This window comes from Macaca thibetana, chromosome 12 (assembly GCF_024542745.1).
Source record: "Macaca thibetana thibetana isolate TM-01 chromosome 12, ASM2454274v1, whole genome shotgun sequence".
Classification (NCBI taxonomy): domain Eukaryota; kingdom Metazoa; phylum Chordata; class Mammalia; order Primates; family Cercopithecidae; genus Macaca; species Macaca thibetana.
Window position 1 is genome coordinate 3,280,783 of NC_065589.1, and position 18,479 is coordinate 3,299,261.

At 45.6% G+C, this 18,479-nt stretch overlaps 1 protein-coding gene across 5 annotated transcripts in view; it reads left to right on the top strand.

Annotated features, from left to right (window-relative positions):
• Window positions 1–18,479, top strand: part of HDAC4 (histone deacetylase 4) — a 357,624-nt gene that overhangs the window by 54,398 nt on the left and 284,747 nt on the right. The window lies entirely within an intron of this gene.

Sequence of the window (18,479 nt, forward strand, 5' to 3'; positions counted from 1 at the left end):
TACACCCCTTGCCCGGCCAGCCCTCCACACCCTCCCTGTGGGGATGCGCCATGCAGGGCACAGAGCCTCTGCCCTGAAGCCGAGTCCCCGGCATGAAACCAGGAGCGTGGACAGGAAGCCTACAGGGGCCTGCTGGCAGGACAAGCCAAGGCTCCTTTTCCCTCCCATTCGCTTGTTTTCCTCCAAGGACAGTTCCCCAAGTAACTGTCTTTGTCTTTCCTTGTGGTTAAGGGCTTAGGATACTGGCCACTTGACTGGCCAGCAGCAAAGGCAGACGTTGTTACTTGGCCACCCACTTAACACTACCCTGTCCCTCCAGCGTCATTTACTTTCCCTTCTGGAACGTTTGTGCCTAGAGAAAGTCTTGCCCAGAAATGTTCTCAGTGTCAAGGAGCCCCGCAGTGGATTTGCCGGGACGTGTCTGTGTCACCCAGATGATGCTCTCGATAGGAAGCTGGTCGAGCAGGCAGTGGCGAGTAATTTGAGCATCCTCTTGCTCCTGGAATCTTGGTGCGAGGTACGGATAATGTTGAGTTCAAGACAAAATAAGTGGCCAGGCACGGTGGCTCAAACCTGTAATCCTGGTACTTTGGGAGGCCGAGGTGGGCAGATCATTTGAGGTCAGGAGTTCATGACCAGCCTGGTTAACACGGTGAAACCCCGTCTCTGCTAAAAATGCAACAATTAGCCAGGCGTGGTGGTGCGCACCTGTCGTCCCAGCTACTTGGGAGGCCGAGGCAGGAGAATTGCTTGAATCTGGGAGGTAAGGTTGCAGGGAGGCAAGGTTGCAGTGAGCTGAGATTGTGCCACTGCACTGTAGCCTGGCTGACAGAGCAAGACTCTGTCTCAAAAAAAATAATAAATAAAAAATAATAAAGAAAAGGATGTTGTGGGAAACTTGTGTAATTTAAGATCAGTGTTTTAATTTGGGCCATTCTATGATTTCTTAATATTCTGTTCAGTCTGAACTACCCCATCTACACAAAAGCAGCTAAAAAGTCTCTGTCAACAATAACTTGGTGGTTAGTGAGTTCCTGGTAATCCAGTTGCTTCAAACAACTGTTAAGTGTTAATCCTGTGAGTCCCAGGGAGAAGGCTCTCGCTCTGGGGGTGCTTCCAGTCCTCATGTCCTGCTCTAACTTTATTTGATCTTGAATCTGTTTATTTTAACCATTGTGGCTGCCAATATTTTAATATAATAATTTTAATATATATAAAATAATATCAATTTTAATATAGAAATGATCGCATAAAGATGCATTTTTATGGCATTTAATGCTCTGCAGTGGTTGAATGTTTCAGGAATACCGCAAAGAGTGTGTGTGTGTGTGTGTGTGTGTGTGAGGGTGGTTTTGTGTTTTAGACACAATGTGTATGTGTTAGGGTGTGTGTGTGTTTTGGACAGGTTATGTGTGTGTGTTTTAGACAGGGTGTGTATGAGATAGGATGTGTGCGTGTTAGGGTGTGTGTGTTTTAGATAGGGTGTGTGTGTTAGGGTATGTGTGAGACAGTGTGTTAGGGTGTGTGTGTGTTTTAGACAGGGTGTGTGTGTGTTAGGGTGTGTGTGTTTTACACACTGTGTGTGTATGTGTTAGGATATGTGTGTGTTTTAGGGTGTGTCTGGTGGTTTTAGACAGGCTGTTTGTGTGTGTGTTAGGGCGTGTGTTTAGACGGTGTATGTGTCAGGGTATGTGTGTGTTTTAGAGTGTGTGTGTGTGAGGGTATGTGTGTGTTAGGGTGTGTGTGTTTTAGACGGGTGTGTGTGTTGTGTGTGCATGCGTGTGTGTGTTAGGGTGTGTGTGTGTTTTAGACTGTGTGTTAAGGTATGGGTATTTAGATAGGATATATGTGTGTTAAGGTGTGTATGTATGTGTGTTTTAGACAGGGGTGTGTGTGTTATGGTCTGTGTGCATGTGTGTGTGTGTTAGGGTGTGTTTGTGTGTTTTAGGGTGTGGTGTATGTGTTAGGGTGTGTGTGTGTTTTAGACTGTATGTTAAAGTATGGGTGTGTGTTTTAGACAGGATGTGTGTGTTAAGGTGTGTGTGTATGTGTGTTTTAGACAGAGTGTGTGTTTTAGGCAGGGTGTGTATGTGTGTATGTGTTGGGTGAGTGCGTGAGATGGATGTGTGTTTGAGGCGGTGTGTATGTGTGTGTGTTAGGGTGTGTGTGTATGTGACGGTGAGTGCATGTGTGTGAGACGGAGGTGTGTGTGTTTTAGACAGGGAGTGTGTGTGTTTTTAGACAGGGTTGAGAGTGTTGTGTTTTGCACAGGGTGTGCGTTGGATGCGTGTGTGTGTGTTAGGGTCTTGCTGTCACCCAAGCTGGAGTGTGGTGGTGATGTGTGTGTGTGTGTGTGTGTGTGTGTGTGTGTGTGTGTTAGGGTCTTGCTGTCGCCCAGGCTGGAGTGTGGTGGTGATGTGTGTGGAGTGTGGTGGTGGTGTGTGTGGAGTGTGGTGGTGATGTGTGTGGAGTGTGGTGGTGATGTGTGTGTGTGTGTGTGTGTTAGGGTCTTGCTGTCGCCCAGGCTGGAGTGTGGTGGTGATGTGTGTGTGTGTGTGTGTGTGTGTGTTAGGGTCTTGCTGTCACCCAGGCTGGAGTGTGGTGGTGATGTGTGTGTGTGTGTGTGTGTGTGTGTTAGGGTCTTGCTGTCGCCCAGGCTGGAGTGTGGTGGTGATGTGTGTGGAGTGTGGTGGTGGTGTGTGTGGAGTGTGGTGGTGATGTGTGTGTGTGTGTGTGTTAGGGTCTTGCTGTCGCCCAGGCTAGAGTGTGGTGGTATGCACTGCAGCCTCAGCTTCCTGGGCTTCAGTGATCCTCCTGCCTCAGGCTCCCTAGTAGCTGGGATCACAGGTGCATGCCACCACACCCAGCTAACTTTTAAAATTTTTTGTAGAGACTGGGTCTCACCATGTTGTCCAGGCTGGTCCCCAACTCCTGGACTCAAGCAATCCTGCCCCCTCGGCCTCCCAAAGTGCTGGATTACAGGTATGACCTATTGTACCCGGCTAGCAATACTACAAAGTTTTAAGAGGCAGAAAAGGAATTTTGAAGACATGCAGTTAACCCAAGACATTGATTCTCAGCTTCTGGTCGCAGGTGGGTTGCAGATTCTGAGCATGACCCTTGCTCAGAAACAGGGTGGCAGGAGGTAATGAGAAAGCCTGGGAGCTGAGAGTGGCTTTGCGGGAGGCCCAAGAGGGCTCCCAGGAGGAGGGGGTGTGCAGGCAGCAGGTGCAGCCAGCTGGCAGGAGTCCAGGGGAGCTCGGACACGGAGACAGGGCCTGAGAGCACGCCTGGTGCCAGCTGAAGAAGAGCATCTTCATGGCCCCTGCAATGAGCAGCCCTGGGGATTCTGGGTAGGAGGGAGTGAGGTTGAGCCATGAGAACATGGGAGAGTAGACCAGCCCTGCATCAACTGGAGATTTTAGAGAAGGACAGCGGAAATGCCTTGATGGTTCAGGCTGATGTTGGGGTGAGAAATGCTTTAGAGAAGGACAGCGGAAATGCCTTGATGGTTCAGGCTGATGTTGGGGTGAGAAATGCTTTTGATCCCCATGTACCGCTTGCTTCCGCTTTCTAAAGGAAAGGTTTCAAAAATACTTGTGTACGTTTTCTGACGCACAGCCCCGCCTGTCTGAATGTGCATCCTCCCAGCCACCCGGCACGGGGCGTCTGCAGCTCTCAGATTGTCACTAGCCTGGATTCTCCATGCCATCATTATCTGGGATCTTAATCAGTCAAGGTTTGTTCTGGAAATCATGTAGTCAAGGACTTATTTTTCAACCTACTTTTTTTTTTTGATCCTCAAATTGTGTTTTGTCTTTTAAAAATCACGAGTACTCAGTCATTCTGAAGAGCTCAGAAAATTCACTGTCAATGGAGCATTGATGGTTTGTTTTGGCAATTCTCTGGAAATTCTTACACAGTTTGTGGAACATTTGCATTTGTGTCCCTTTTTCAAAGCCACTATTGTAGAAATGCAAATTTCTGAGTTCTGAGATGCTGAATGTTGGATGATTAATGATATTGAAATTTAAGAATGAACTCCTGGTATGTATTTGACATAGAAAACTCGGTGTGAGAATCATTAGAAACCATTGAGCACAGCTTGGCGGGGAACAGAAAGGCTGTGATTGAGGCACCCAGTGGTGGGGGCAGGTCGCACGTGGACAGGTGTGCAGGTGCGTGGCTGCCTCCGGGTGCCAGGCTGTGTGAGGCAGGAGCTACTGCTGTCAAAGGTCTGGCTCTCCTTGACCATAGGTATTCAAAACTCATCATAATAATACATCAGTCTTGATGACTTGCTTGCTCCGAGTCAACCCCTCTGCGCGTTGAAGAGAACACAATAAACAGCAGGTTTGTTCTGAGGTTTGCTTTGCTGCTGCTTCATTTGTGTTTGCATATAGCCTATGACATGAGCTGGACACGTTATTTCTGTTTTGTAGATGAGGAAACCAGTGTTACTGCTATTGAGTGCTTAGGTAGGCTGAGGCTGGGCAGCACATCAGAGGCCAATCTGGCACTGCTAGAATTGGTCACCTGCCCTCAAGGAGCACAAGCCTCTCTGCGGCAGAACGCTGGGCACCTGGGACCTCAGAGGCATCGAGCCTCTCTGCTTGTGTGAGCTCCCTGGCCAGGGCAGGCAGGGCAGCAGGCATCCTGGTCCACTGTGGTTCATGCCGTGAGAGGGATGGGCTGGGCATGGAAGCCCCCTGAGGGATGTGGAGGCCAAGGGAGGCTGTCCCCCAGAAAGTTGCTGAGGCTGAAACACCCCTGCGAGAAGGGTTGGTGGGCCTCCCGCCGGTCCGGCCCTGCCGTCTGGGGCCCTGTCCTGCAACGCAGGCTTTGTATCACAGTTGGTTTCGACGAGCGTGGGTTTTGCCATCAGGGAACTTTATCTGTCCGTCCTCTGTCTTTTTGTGAACTTTCTCTGAGCTGTCTTTGCCAGTCCTTAGAATGTTGGGACTGAAGGAGTGACTGGGTGATTGGTATAACCAAGCGAACTCTGAGATTTGGGCTGAAGCTTTCATGTGTGGTCACTTATCATCCTTCCCTTTGTTTATTTCATGAGAACATGGCCAAAAATGGGCACTTTGGGGAAAATTATAATGAAAATTACAGTTAATTTTAAGAAATTAAAATTAAGACAAAAATCAACTGAGGCATCTACCTAAACTTTTTTGAATTATATCTGACCTTGAGTTTTTAAACTGGTTTGCTTTCAGCCACCTAATCAATAAGACACTGGGAGTGCTGGCCCTTTAGGAGTGATACACAGTGGTGGGGACGGAGGCCTTGGGGCGTTATTTTCATGTTTGCTTCTCTCTCCGTCCCCCTTTTTAGGAAAACAAATACAAATAGAAAAGACAAATTCTCCCTCTCAGGGAGCTAGACACAGCTGATTCGGAGACCGAAGCGCGTAGGCCAGGCCTTTGGGAGTCCCCTGGAGAGTGTAGGCGGCTGTTTCCCTCCAAGATGATGCTGGGCCTGCAGGCTCTTGGTTGTCTGTGAGGGTCCTGAGCCCGGCTGGCTCATGGTGGCTTTGTTCGCACTGGACCCCAGGCTCCCTCGTCTCCCTCAGCCCTCACTGTACTCTCCTCCATCTCTGCACCCCGTCCCCTTGCTGTCTTTCCTTCAGTGCTACAACCCGGACTCAGGACCCAGTGGGTTCCGTGCTGACACGCAGCTGTAGAGCTCCTGGGATTTTACCTTGAGACACAGTATTCAAGATGACTATCATTTCCTAGCTTTCACCAAGACTCTGTACGTTCAAAAGGAGTAGTAAAACTTACTGCAGCGTATTTGTTTTTTACAAAATACATAAATGACCTAAATGTACTTATTTTTGTTCCATTTGAAATAGCATTTATAAAGAATGAGTTAAAGTTGGTCTGTGTGTCTTAATGTTCATTTTTTAGTGATGGTCATTAACTGGGGGAGTTTTTTTTCTGTATATAACTACATTCTCAAAGGTTCAAATTAACTCTTTGAGTTTGTATCCACTTGAGATGTCAGGGTTTGTTATTGTGAAGCCATTGTCTTCAGAGCTTTTCTCTAAAAGAAGTTTTGTGATTGGGGCCAGTTTTAAAAAAAATTTTAAATTTTAAATGCTTAGACCATTTTCTTAGAAGATTGCATCCATAATCTGGTTGTTTAGATGATGTCTACGTTCGTTCAGCCTGCTATCATCAAGTTCTTTTGGGTGGATGATATGTAAATAACAGAAATTTCTTGCTCACAGTTCTAGGGGCTGGGAAGTCCAAGATCAAGGTGCTAGCGGACTTGGTGTCTGGTGAGGGCTGCTCTCTGCTTCATAGATGATGCCTTCTTGCTGTATCCTCACCTGTTGGAAGGGGTGAGGGGTCTCACTTGAACCTCTTTAATAAGCGCCTTTAATAAGAGGCACTAATCCTATTCCTGAGAGTCCATAACTTAATCGCTCCCCAGAGGCCCCACCTCTTAATACTATCACATTGGGTATTACATTTTAGTACATGAATTTCGGGGGGGACACCAACATTCAGACCACAGCAGCTGCTAAAGCCAAGAGAATACGTTTCGTTATAAGAGCTAACGGTTTTCTTTCAATTAGTTTGCATTCATAGCCAAGGATATTCCTTTTTAAATATCTGAGTTATCCTAGGAAATATGTAGAAATTGGATGTTTATTAGCACTGTGTTTCTCAGTGACTTGTTGTTTCAGTAGGGTTTGTGAAATGCTGTCAGAGTGTCAGGCAAGGCTGTGGAGTCTGTTCTGAGTACACTTAGGGTTTCCGTGTGTTGTCCTGAAGCCTTTCTCACTTCTTCACATCTAGGGTAAGGCCGTATTGACGGGAATTCCTTCCTCCCTGTTAGGTAGTGTGATGCAGAATTCTTGATGCTCTTCGTTTTCACATGGACTGAATCCAAATCAACTGGGGCTGATTCTTCCAGCCCTGTCTTCTCATCCTGGTCTGACACCGCACAACGCACACCTTCCTGCCGCAGGCTTGCCGAGGTGCTGCCTGGCCCTGTCTTTGCCGGAACGCCTGCGGTCTCCATGTGGCTGTGCAGGAGCAAAGGCAACCTTCGCCCCACATCTCTCTCATGTGCTTCCACAGCACTGCCTTGTTTTCGTGATAGGATCGGGGAGGGAGGAAGGCAAGGTTAATTTTTTCTTTCTGATGTACTAGTGGATAAAAAGAGTTTTGGAACTTTTGAGGAGGTCCTAGGGGAAACTGGAGACGCGGAAAGCAGAGGTTTTCACTGGTAAACCAGAGAGATGAGGAGTTTTAGTTTTTGTAGTGCCTGATGCACTGTACATGTTGAAAGCCGAGTCCTTGATGGTAACGGTGGCTCTGATGATGGTGGAGATGGGAGGTTAGGGTCCTGTTAGAGATGTTTAGTGGGTGCTGCAGTGAGCCCGGTTTTCCGAGTGACAGGGACTAGGATATGACTGCTGACGGGGGAGTCAGATCTTCAGTGCCCTTTATCTCTGGTGGGCTTTTCATCCTTGGTCTTGCAGCATCAGGACGGGGCCAGGGTGCCTGGCCTGGAGGGGGTGTGGGCTTGGGCCGAGGACTGCAGGGCGCAGGTGTCCTCTCACTGTGGCCCTCAGCACGGGGAGCCCTGTGGCTTTGAGGCAGATGCTTCATTCAAGGCAGGTGGTTCTTTTCTGAATGCAAACATACACGTGAGCATCCCCAAAGGCTGCTTTTGAGACATGATGTCCGTCTCCATGTCCAGCCTGTTGCAACGGGATGATAAGACGCAGAGGCTGTCTGACAGCTGGAAGGGTGCAGAGGCATCTCTAAGCAGCAGCACCGGTGGAGGACCCAGCCCGGAAGTGCTGACACCCCGCCATGGTCCTCCTCTGTCCCATGCAGCCCAGCCTTCAGGAGATGCACCTTCAGGCATTTGGGTGGCAGGCTGGAGCTCAGTGGGGCTGTCCCCACTGGGGCCCCTCTCTAGCTTCTGAGAACAGTTGAATTGTCTCTCTGCTTTTACATCTGTCTGTGATTTGGTTCATTTTTGTTCTTCTCCAGTCCTCAGTAAGATTTGGTAAAACGTAATTTCTCGATGGTTCAGGAAGGCAGGGGTGGGGCTATGTCCATGCTTGCACAGCCTAGTGTGAACAGCTGAGCTCACTGCTCTGTGACTGGCTTGCTGCAGCTGAGGTTCAGGGAAGAGCTGGGGTGTCCTGGGGTGAAGGAGCAGCAGCACCAGCAGGACCCCATGCCCCAACCACTGTAGGGACCACCCTGGCCCGAATGTGTTAGAAACTAGGAGGGTATCTGGGGTGGGGACACATCCCACTCTTCTCGCTTTGTGTTCAGGCCCCCAGCCTCTTTTTGTCATGACATCTTGATGTCTCCCTACTCAACTGCCAGCACTTCTGCTGAGGGAAGCAGTCACAAGGCCCAGTGGCCCTGGCCTGAGCGTGGATGTGGCTTTCTTGGTTCTTGGCTGCGGTTTCCTTGAACTCTCCGTGTCTGTAAGACCTGATGCATGAGGATCACATGTGGGAAGGGTGTTTCTTGTGTTTATCAGTGTTTCCGTTTCTTTGGAAGTTACATGGATGCTGTTATGAGTGGATTTGATGGACTGATTTGCATGGGTGTGGCCTCAAGGATTGCATTTTCTAAGGAGATGGTGTTTTTAATGCCTTAGCCAGGAGATTGCAGGGTGCCCTGGGCCACGTGTGTGGTTCTCTGGGATGATTCTGCTCTGGAGCTCTGCTGAGGGATGTTATTTCAGACTTCAGTACTGTCTTCAAGAAAAAAAGAACAATGTAGGTCTCCGTTGAGTTGCTCACGTCACCCGAGAGAGCATGGCTTCAGTGCTCCTCACCCATGTCCAGATCAGAGCATTTAGGCTTCACCTGGGGAGTGGGCAGGGGCAGGAGCTTGGAGATCACTGCCCAGGGGTGGCTCTGTGCCCAGGGGTGACCCGGGTGGGCCCGTTGCCTCCTGGGGCTAGGGTTGCTTCCTGTTATCAGGCCCTGTTTCTTTAGAAAGATACTTGGCTTTGGCTTTTGCCTTCTGGTGGCACCTGGCCCTGCAGCTGATAGAAATTGGCAGAGCAGAGGACTTCACTGGGACAGTGAGCAATGGGGTAGCCCTGTGTTTACAGGCAAAGCCCAGACCCTCTTATGACGGAAGGGTAGGGCAGGGCAGCCGGCCTTCACCTGGATAGCAACAAGGTAGCTGATGTATCTGAGTTGGTATATTCATTCAGAGACATTGGTTAAAATTACTTGTCAGTATAACATCTTTACCATTGTTTTCTTCAAAGCCAGATTCTGTATTTTCTGCTTTTATGTAAACTAAATATATAGGTTTCTTAAATACAGATGACCTCTGCCTTCACAGTTTATTTGGATACCTTTCAAGTCAGTTTTACACACATGCTCTCTGGAAACAAAACTCAGCCACTGGGGAACTGAACCTACACTTTTGGTAGAATCTCCGCCTTGGGTGGGAGCCTGGAGGCCCTGGACCCCGTGTGATACCTGCTCCAGAATCTTCCACCAGTGGCTTTTGAAATGTGGTTAGTGGCTGAATCTCACTTCTGCCTTGGATGCTTATGGAATCTTCTGGATGGACTGAGCTCAGAATCTCACTGAATACTGTGGTCCTATCAGTCTAAACTTTGTACATAAAAATCCATAGGAATCTCATGGCAGCTGCTGAGGATTTGGAGAACTCCCTTAGAAAAATAATAGGAATTTATTTTTTCCTCTTCTACATAGTGGATATTTAAATTTTGAACATCAAATGGTAGTTTTGGATTTTAAAAGCTCAGCGTGAATAAACTTTGAGCTCAGATGCAGCTGTTTTTTAGTGTGTCAGTTTTATTAGATGTCATTTGATGTTTGCACCAGGGGGTTTGGACGAAGGTCAGTGTGAGAATCTCAGGGATAACTGGGCTGCTGCAGGGGTCAGACAAGGCCTCCTGTAATAGGGATTTTGGGGCACTGATGGAATGAAGGGGAGTGGGAGGAGAGGGTAACGAGTAGAGGCTGCCGTTGCCCCAGTTGTATTGGAGGGTGGTGAGAGAGGTGGTGGAGAGGATGCTGCGCAGGCCTCCAGAAACGCACTGCACCGGCTTTGAGTTGTGAGAGAGGTACCATGGGAGGTCTAAAAACCATGCATTTTGGGACTGAGATAAAACACGTCCAGCTGGTTTGGCATGGACCAAACCAGCTGGGAGTGGAGTTGTCTCTCTGCGCTTGTCTGGAGTACCTGCCTGTGCTCTCTGAGCAGCCTCTGCACCTGGCTGGTGGGCGGGGCTGAGCCTCGCCTCCAAGGCCGCAGATTCTCTGGCTTTGGGTGTGCTGGGAGCTGTCTTCTGCGTGGCCTGGCTTTCCTGGGATTTCCAGACCAGATCCACCTCTTTCTCCCCTTTTTCTGTGTCTTTCTACCCGCCAAGAGATAGCAGTGTACAAAAACAAGCCAGCATTTCTTGTTCTCTTGCTATTTGTAACCTGTCCCGAGCCTGGACTGGGTCCAGTCCGCTCATTTATTCTGCCAGGGCCCAGTCTGCAGATCTCAGCCGAAGCCGTTGTCCTGCCTGGCTCACTCTGTTCCTGGAAAGCTTTGTCACGCACAGCCAGGGGCCGCTTTGGGTGCATCCTGTCTCCCCCGTCGCCGTATGTTTGGGAGCAGAAGTTGGCTCTGGTCAGATATGTGGATGTGCTGTTAATTTATCCTCATTCTTGGAAGCAAGTTGGGAGCTCAGAGGAAAGGAAGAGCCACAAAATGTCAAACCCAGCAGTGGCCATCTGACTCGGTTGCTCATCGCTACGATATGTGATTAAGATGGAAGTGTTTGATTTCCTTGCTTGCCAGATTTAGGCCTCATTTTGTTTACTCCCTTGAGTTCTGATTTCTTCCTGTTAAGGGAGGAAGTTTGCAGCGATAACCAGCTTGCAGTGGGGTTTTCTATGAATGGAGCTTGTATTGGTGAGATGGGTGGCGTGGGAGTCCCCTGCCAGTTAGTGGCTTATGCAGGGTGTAAGTTTCTCTCAAAGTGGACATTTTCCGCCTTCCTGGAGCCTAAGCGTTTATTTTGCCGGTGAGTACAGCTGAGTCTCACATGCACCTGACAGCAGTGTCTCCGAGCCTTGACATTTCCTTCACTCCCTCCCTTGGAGCCATTTGTGTGACAACCTGCTGTTCAGTAAAACCAGTTTAGCGGAGTGGGTGTGTGTTAATTCTAGTGTGTTTAAAAATAAATTCATATGATGAGAGTGGCACTTTACCCCGTGGTCTTCCTCTCAGTAACCCATAGCCCCAGTCCAACCATGAGAGAAACATCAGACAAATTCCAGTAGACACGCATCCTACAGTCTACTCTTGCCAGGCCCATTTGATATGCCAAGGTCATCGGAAACAAGCATCTTCTGAGAAACTGTCCACCAGAAGGGGTCTCGGGAAATGTGACACCTAAGTGTGATGTGAAATTCCTGGATGGGATCCTGGATGGATCCTGGAATAGAGTAAAAGACATTAGTGGGAAACTTCAGGAAATCCTAAACTCTAGAATTTTAGTTAATGACAGTAATGTCAGTATTGGTTCCCAGTTGTGACTAACGTACCATAGTAAGGTAGGATGCTAATAATAGCGGGGACTGTGCGGGTGGTATCGGTAGGGTATATGGCAGCTCTCTCTACTGTCTACTCAAGTTTTAATAAAATTTGTCAAGAATTTTGAGTTCACAAAATGAAGTACATTTATAGATACTCTCTTTTGCTTAATGTTTGCTCATGAATGGTTGTATACTGTAGTTACTTTAGCACCTAGCTTTTATAGTTTTTCCTCTGGGGATTATTTTTTTATGGTTGTGCATGGATGTGATAGATTAACTTAACAAGTCATTGTTGGTGGACAGGGAGTTTGTTTTCAGCCTTTCCATTGTTGTTACTATAAACATATGGCCTTGAAGAGCACCCATGTGTAAGTGGACTTTTTAACTGAAGTATCATAGGCATCCAGGAAAGTGCAGGAATCATGACTGCTTAGCTTGATGAACTCTCCCAAAAGGAAGATGCCTGTAACTGCTACCCAGATCGTGAAATGGGACATCCCAGCACCCAGAAGCCCGTATGCGTCCTCTCTCAGTTACTGTACCCTCACTCTCACACCCTCTAGATACCACTTCTCTAGCTTCTAACATGAGTTTCTCCTGGTTTTGAATATCATATAAATCATATAATACTTATTTTTATTGTCTGGATTATTTCACTTGACAATATGTTAGATTTGTTGATATTGTGGCTTATAGTAGTAGTTTCTTCATTTAATGGATGTGTAATATTTCATTGTATGAACATATCACAAATTACTTATTGGTTCAATTGCTGATGACATTTTGGTACTTTCCAGTTTGGAATTGTGTATAATGCTACTGTAACATTCTTGTATATATCAATTGGTTCATATAAGTATGCATTTCTTTTGATAAGGTGTATGTGTGCCAAACAGTCTTCAAATTGATTGTACCAATTTACACTCTGACCTATAGAGTGTTGCTCTGTCCATGCCAATACATGGTATTACAATTCTTTTTCATTTTAAGTATTATAGTTTCATTTGTATTTCCCAAATTACTTAAAAATGTTGAGTACCTTTTCATATGTATATTGACCAACTAGAGGTCCTCTTTGGTAGATAAGTTTTTATTCATTTAAGAAATTGGTTTGTCTTTATTTTTCTTACTGAGTTGTAGGAGCTATTTCTATAGACTGGATATGAGTGAGCTTTTTGTTGTTTGTTGCTATTTTCTATCAGTCTGTGTGCAGCCTTTTCCCTTTCTTAATGGTTTTTTTTTGGCTGAACAGATGTTCTTAATTTTAATAGTTTTATCTACGCCTATTTGAAGATCATGAAGATATTATATATTATTTTTGAGAAACATCATTGTTTTATCACTCATTTAGATCTATGATCCACTGGGAATTTCTCTCTTTTTTTAAATATGGTGTGAGGTAGGGATTGAGAGTTACTTTTTCCATTTGGAAATTCAGTTGGCCTAACAGTATTTATTTAAAAGAGTCATCCTTTCTTCTCTGCTATCCAATGCAACTTTGTCATAAGTCAAATAAATTATGTAAATGGATCTGTTTTTGTACTTTATTCTAGTTTATTGGTCTATTTGCATATGTGTGTACCAATACAACACTGTCTTAACTAACTAATGGATTTACAGTTACCCTTAGTGTCTAATAATGTGGGTCTTTCCACTTTTTAAAACTTTTCAAAGCTTGTCTTTGTTCTTTTTAGCCCTTTGCATTTCCATATGAATTTTAAAATAAGCTTTTCAATTTCAACAGAATATCTGCTGTGGTCTCAATTAGGATCCATTGATTTGCATATGAAATCAGTTTATTAGGAGTCTTCTAATCTATGAATATGCTACATCTTTCTATTTATTTTGAGCATCTGTAATTTCTTTCAATCGTATTTTGTAATTTTCAGTATAGAGGTCTTAGTTTTTTTGTTTATTTTTGTTTTTTTGTTTGTTTGTTTTGAGATGGAGTCTTGCTCTATTGCCCAGACTGGAGTGCAGTGGCACAATCTCAACTTACTGCCATCTCCGTCTCCCAGGCTCAAGCAGTTCTTCTGCCTCAGCCTCCTCAGTACCTGGGATTACAGGCACATGCCACGATGCCTGGCTAGTTTTTTCTATTTTTTGTAGAGATGGGGCTTCACCATGTTGATCAGGCTGGTCTCGAACTCCTGACCTCAAGCAATGCGTCTGCCCTCAGCCTCCCAAAGTGCTGGGATTACAGGCATGAGCCACCGTGCCTGGCCTAGAGGTCTTTTATTTCCTTTGTTAGATTTACTTCTAGGTTTTTGGTGAGTTGGGGAGTTATGCTGTTTTGTTTTTAAAATTTTATTTTTGTAATGATGTTTAGAAGCACAATTACTTTTTGTATGTTTTTCGTGTCTCCAGATACCTTGCACAGTGTTTATTATTATACTAGTTATCTGTATATTCTTTTGGGTTTTTAATGCATATTGTCTATGGATGGTGAATGTTTCATTTTTTCTTTGCTAATTTTTAAACCTTTTATGTCTTTCTTGCTTTGCTGCACTGCCTAGGACCTTCAGTCAAATAGTAATAGTAGACATCTATGTCAATCATTGGTAATAGTAGGCATCTATGTCTTATTCCAATATCAAGAGAAAAACTTTTGGTATTTCATCATTACATATAAAATTTGCTATAAGTTCTGTGTAGTCTATGAGATTAATGCAGTTTACTTTTGTTCTTAGTTTGCTGAGTTTTTCTCTTAAGCAGGTGTTAAAATATTTGATGGAGTCATGTGAAATTGCACATATTTGATCATTTTCAGTCTATAAAAATGGTATTTTCATTTGGTTCAACTGAATATATTATACTTTTTCTGCATCTGTTAATAATCTTATGTTTTTTTCTTTATTGTGATGAATTTTCTGATTGACTTGAATGTTAAGTCAACCTTACACTTCTGTAATAATTATTATAATGTTTTATTGTTTTTATATACTGTTGAATTTACATTGCTTATAGTCAGTTTAATGAGATTTACATGTGCTTTTTTTTTTAAATGCTTTGTCACATTTTAATATTAAAGTTATACTAACCTCTTAAAATGTGAAGTTGCTTTCTTTTTCTATTCCTAGGATTGCCAAAATTTTTCTGTAGAGAATCAGTAAATAATTCATGCTTTGTGGACCACATATGGTATCTATTTCATGTTTCTCTCTCTTTCTCTCTCTCTCTCTCTCTCTCTCTCTCTCTACCACTTAATGTAAAATCCCATCTTATTTTTCAGGTTGTATAAAATCAAGCCACAGATTGTACTTGGTTCGTGGGCCATAGTTTGCTGACTCGTTTGATTCTCTTGAAGCGTTTATGTAGGAAGGATGCTATTTCTTTCTTAAGTTGGGATGGATTTGCTTATGAACCTATCTTGGAGTTTTCTTTGTGGAAAGATTTGTAAATTATACCTGCAACTCATGTAGGACTATTTAGATTTTTAAGATTTTCTTGTGTCAGTTTTTTTGTGTTTAGTTTTTCTTGGAATTTTTTACATTCCATTTGCATTTTCAGATGTATTGAAATAAAGTTGTTTAAATACCTTCTCATTATCTTTGTAATGACTGTAGGATTTGTAGCGTCATCCCCTTTTAAATTCCTGATATTGTTTATTCTCTCATTTTTCCTTCATTGGACTTGCTAGGACCTGATTTATTATATTAATAAAGAACCACGTTTGGTTTTCTTGATTTTTTTTTAAATTGAATTAAATACATTTCTGCTGTTATTGCTATTATTTATTTTTGTTTTTGGGATTTAATTTGCTGGGGTTGTTGTTTTTACTGATTAAGGTAAATATTTAGATCATTGATTTTTTTTTTCAGACTTTCTTCTGTAATACACTTGCTTAAAACTATAAATTTCCACCTTTGTATGGCTTTCGCTAGATTATGTGAGCTTTTTAATGTCATTTTAATTATAATTTGGTTTAGAATATAATCCCGTTTCTCTTTTTGACTCGTGTTAATTAGCAATATATTTCTTAATTACAATGCTTTATGGATTTGCTAGTATTTTGCTTTCATTTTGTTATTGATTTCTAGTTTAATTTTACTGTGGTCACTCATGTAATTTCAGTTTTTAGAAATTCTTTGAATTTTGCTTTATTGATTATATGGTCAATTTTGTCAACATTTTATGTATACTTGAAGATAAGAAGTCAGCCGTGGAAATTTGCTGGTTCTACGTGTCCATTTAATCAAATTAATCATTGTGCTCAGATCTCCTGTTATCTTTACTAATTTTATTGTCTGCTTTTCTCTCAGATAGTGGGAATGGAATATTAAAATCCCCTGATGTAATCTTGGATTGGCATTGTTTCTCTTTTTAGCTCTGTCAGGTTTAGCTTTTATTTATTTTGAAGCTATTTTAAGCCTAGGCAGATTTAGAATTTTATGCATTCTTGTTGGAATAACTGCCTTTTTGCTACTGTGAAATGTCCACCCTTCCCTCTTGTATCCCTTCTTACGCTCAAGTCTGACGGAGGATTCTGTGAGGACTGGTCGGGTCCGCGTTGCCCTTGCTCCTGGCACAGGGCTCTCCTCACCCCCATGTTCAGTCTGACGTTCGTTTCCCAAGGTCCGAACCGTCCGGTGCTGCTCCGCTCCTCAGCCTCGAGAGGAAACATGGGCCGAGTGTGCCCTCTTTCCACCTCCCTTCTCTCCCAGGCCTGGGCTCCTCGTGCATCCCCATGTTTTAGATTGCATCCTGTCCTCCGTGTTCCTGGCTGGAGGGTTAGTATGGGAGAACCTGGCCTCCTGCAGCCCAGAGAGGAAGCTGAGGTTTACTTGTCAGTCCCCGCATGGTGGGTCCAGTGCAGCCGTGGCGATGGGTCATTGCAGTTCGCTCACCTGGCCCCTGTGGGTACTTCCTGAAGGTTTCCCCCATAGAACTCACTATCTGGGCGGCTTAGTTCATGAGTCCCAGGTTGCTTTCCAGGCTTGCATTCATCTTTATGTTGCAGTAAAATAACTGCTGGGCATATTTTAAAGTGGACTGAAATATATCTGCAGCCTTGAGCAGCTCTTATAGCACTTTTATTCAGATATTTTATGAGGTGATTTATGTCGCACCTTATAAATGCTCTAAAATCTCCCTGACCAGAAATGCAGTGGGCAGGACCACCCCACCCCTTCCTGCTTGTCTTCCCTCCCCCACCCAGCCTCCTTCTCATGGCTTTTACCGTTTTCCTCTCGAATATGAAGGAAGAATTAATTCTGGATTTAGCTTGAGGAATCAAGTGCAGGACGTTGCGTTTTGTACCATCAATGTCACGATGGTGCTGGCTGCGCTTTGCTTCAATGACCTGTCAGCCCCGAGTGCCTCCTAGGCAGGCTGAGAGCTTCACTTAGCCGCTCTGGGTCTCACTATGTCGTCTGGGCTGTATTCAGGGATATCTGCCTTCCTCCCCACCCTGCATTTCGGGCAGCCAAGGCCAGGCAGGTTGGGAATGCGCACGCACAGGGCAGCAGGTCAGTATGTCAGGAGCGTGGCATGTGGGGCTGTGATGGCAGCACAGCCTGTCTTCTTCAGTGGCCTTTTCGGGATGGAGAAGGCTGAGGGCGAGATCTCTTTTGCTACATTAAACCAAAGTGGTTGGGTTACAAATACCACGTTTAGTGTACAACATTTAAAAGTATATTTTATTCAGTAAAATTGCTCACTTAAAACGTTTAAAGGTAAATATACTTGTATTGACACATTGAATTACAGATAGCCTAGTAAGGAAGCCAGCGATTTTTCTTCCTGTAGAAGGCCAGGCTTCGTGACCAGGGTATCAGCATTATGGAGAAGCAGTTATTTTGTTTGTCAGAATCAGCATCCTCCTCCGAGATGAGAAAACAGTGTGAAGGTTGGCTGGCCTGTGCCACTTCTGCCACGTGGCTGCCTTCAGCCACTGTGCCGGGTCACCGACAGCCTGTTCAGTGTTGGTAGAGAAGAGCTTCTTGGAGCGGAAACCCAGACCAGTGTTCGGTGGGGCCGGAGTTCGGGTATCCTGGGTGAGCCACACTCCTTCCTGTTGCCCTCTTGCAGTCCTGCTTGCCAGGTTGCCGGCTGCAGTCCCCAGGGGCGCTCGCTTAGGCCTTTGGAACCAGGCAGGGTTAGCAGCTGCCACTCCCTTGTGGGGTCTCCTGCGAGGCATCTCTTCCTTTGGCACAGGGTCCTCCTAGGGCCTGGTTGGACCTCCCCTTTCTGGTGCTCCTGTGGAAAGCTGGCAGTGGGGCCACTTGGCACCACTCCCAGTGTCCCTCTGGCTCTCCCGTGGCTCTCCAGGCAGCTGCACCCGGCCTGCGTGCTGCCTTCAGCCATTAGCTCTGTGGCCGCTGATCCAGGCCCCTCTGTGTGACCGTGGCAGCCTCCCACTAGGCTTCTGCTCCCTTCTCTGAGAAATGGGGCTCCTAAGAGACTTCACCTTATAGGGTTGTCGTGAGAATCAAGTGAGGCAGGCATGGAGCCCAGTGCCTGCTCCTGCCCAGAGATGTCAGCTGCTGTCCTCCTCTTGGGATCCAGAACCCTCTGTAGCCCAGGCCAGGCCCTGAGTGTCTGGCAAGGTTTAGTTTAGTCAACCTTGTCAGACTCATGCCCTTTTTGATAAATATAAATAACCTGTGTCCTTCAGTGTTTGAAATTTCAGAATAACTTGGACATCAGATCACAAAACAAATGGAGCACGGGTGTCTGTGTGATGCCAGCTTCCCTCCCCCAGCCGACAGCACCTGGCAGTCTGGCAGCACCCCCGCTTGATGCTGCTGCCCAGGGCACAGGCGGAGCAGGAATGGGGGAGTGAGGAGGAGCGGTGCCCCGGTGGGAGGAGGGGTGCACAGGAAGCTGGAGAGGAGCTGCTGGCCCTCCCTGGCCCCTGCCCTCCCAACCCAAGCTGCTGCTACAGAGGCTGCGCCTGTCTCACTGAGATTGC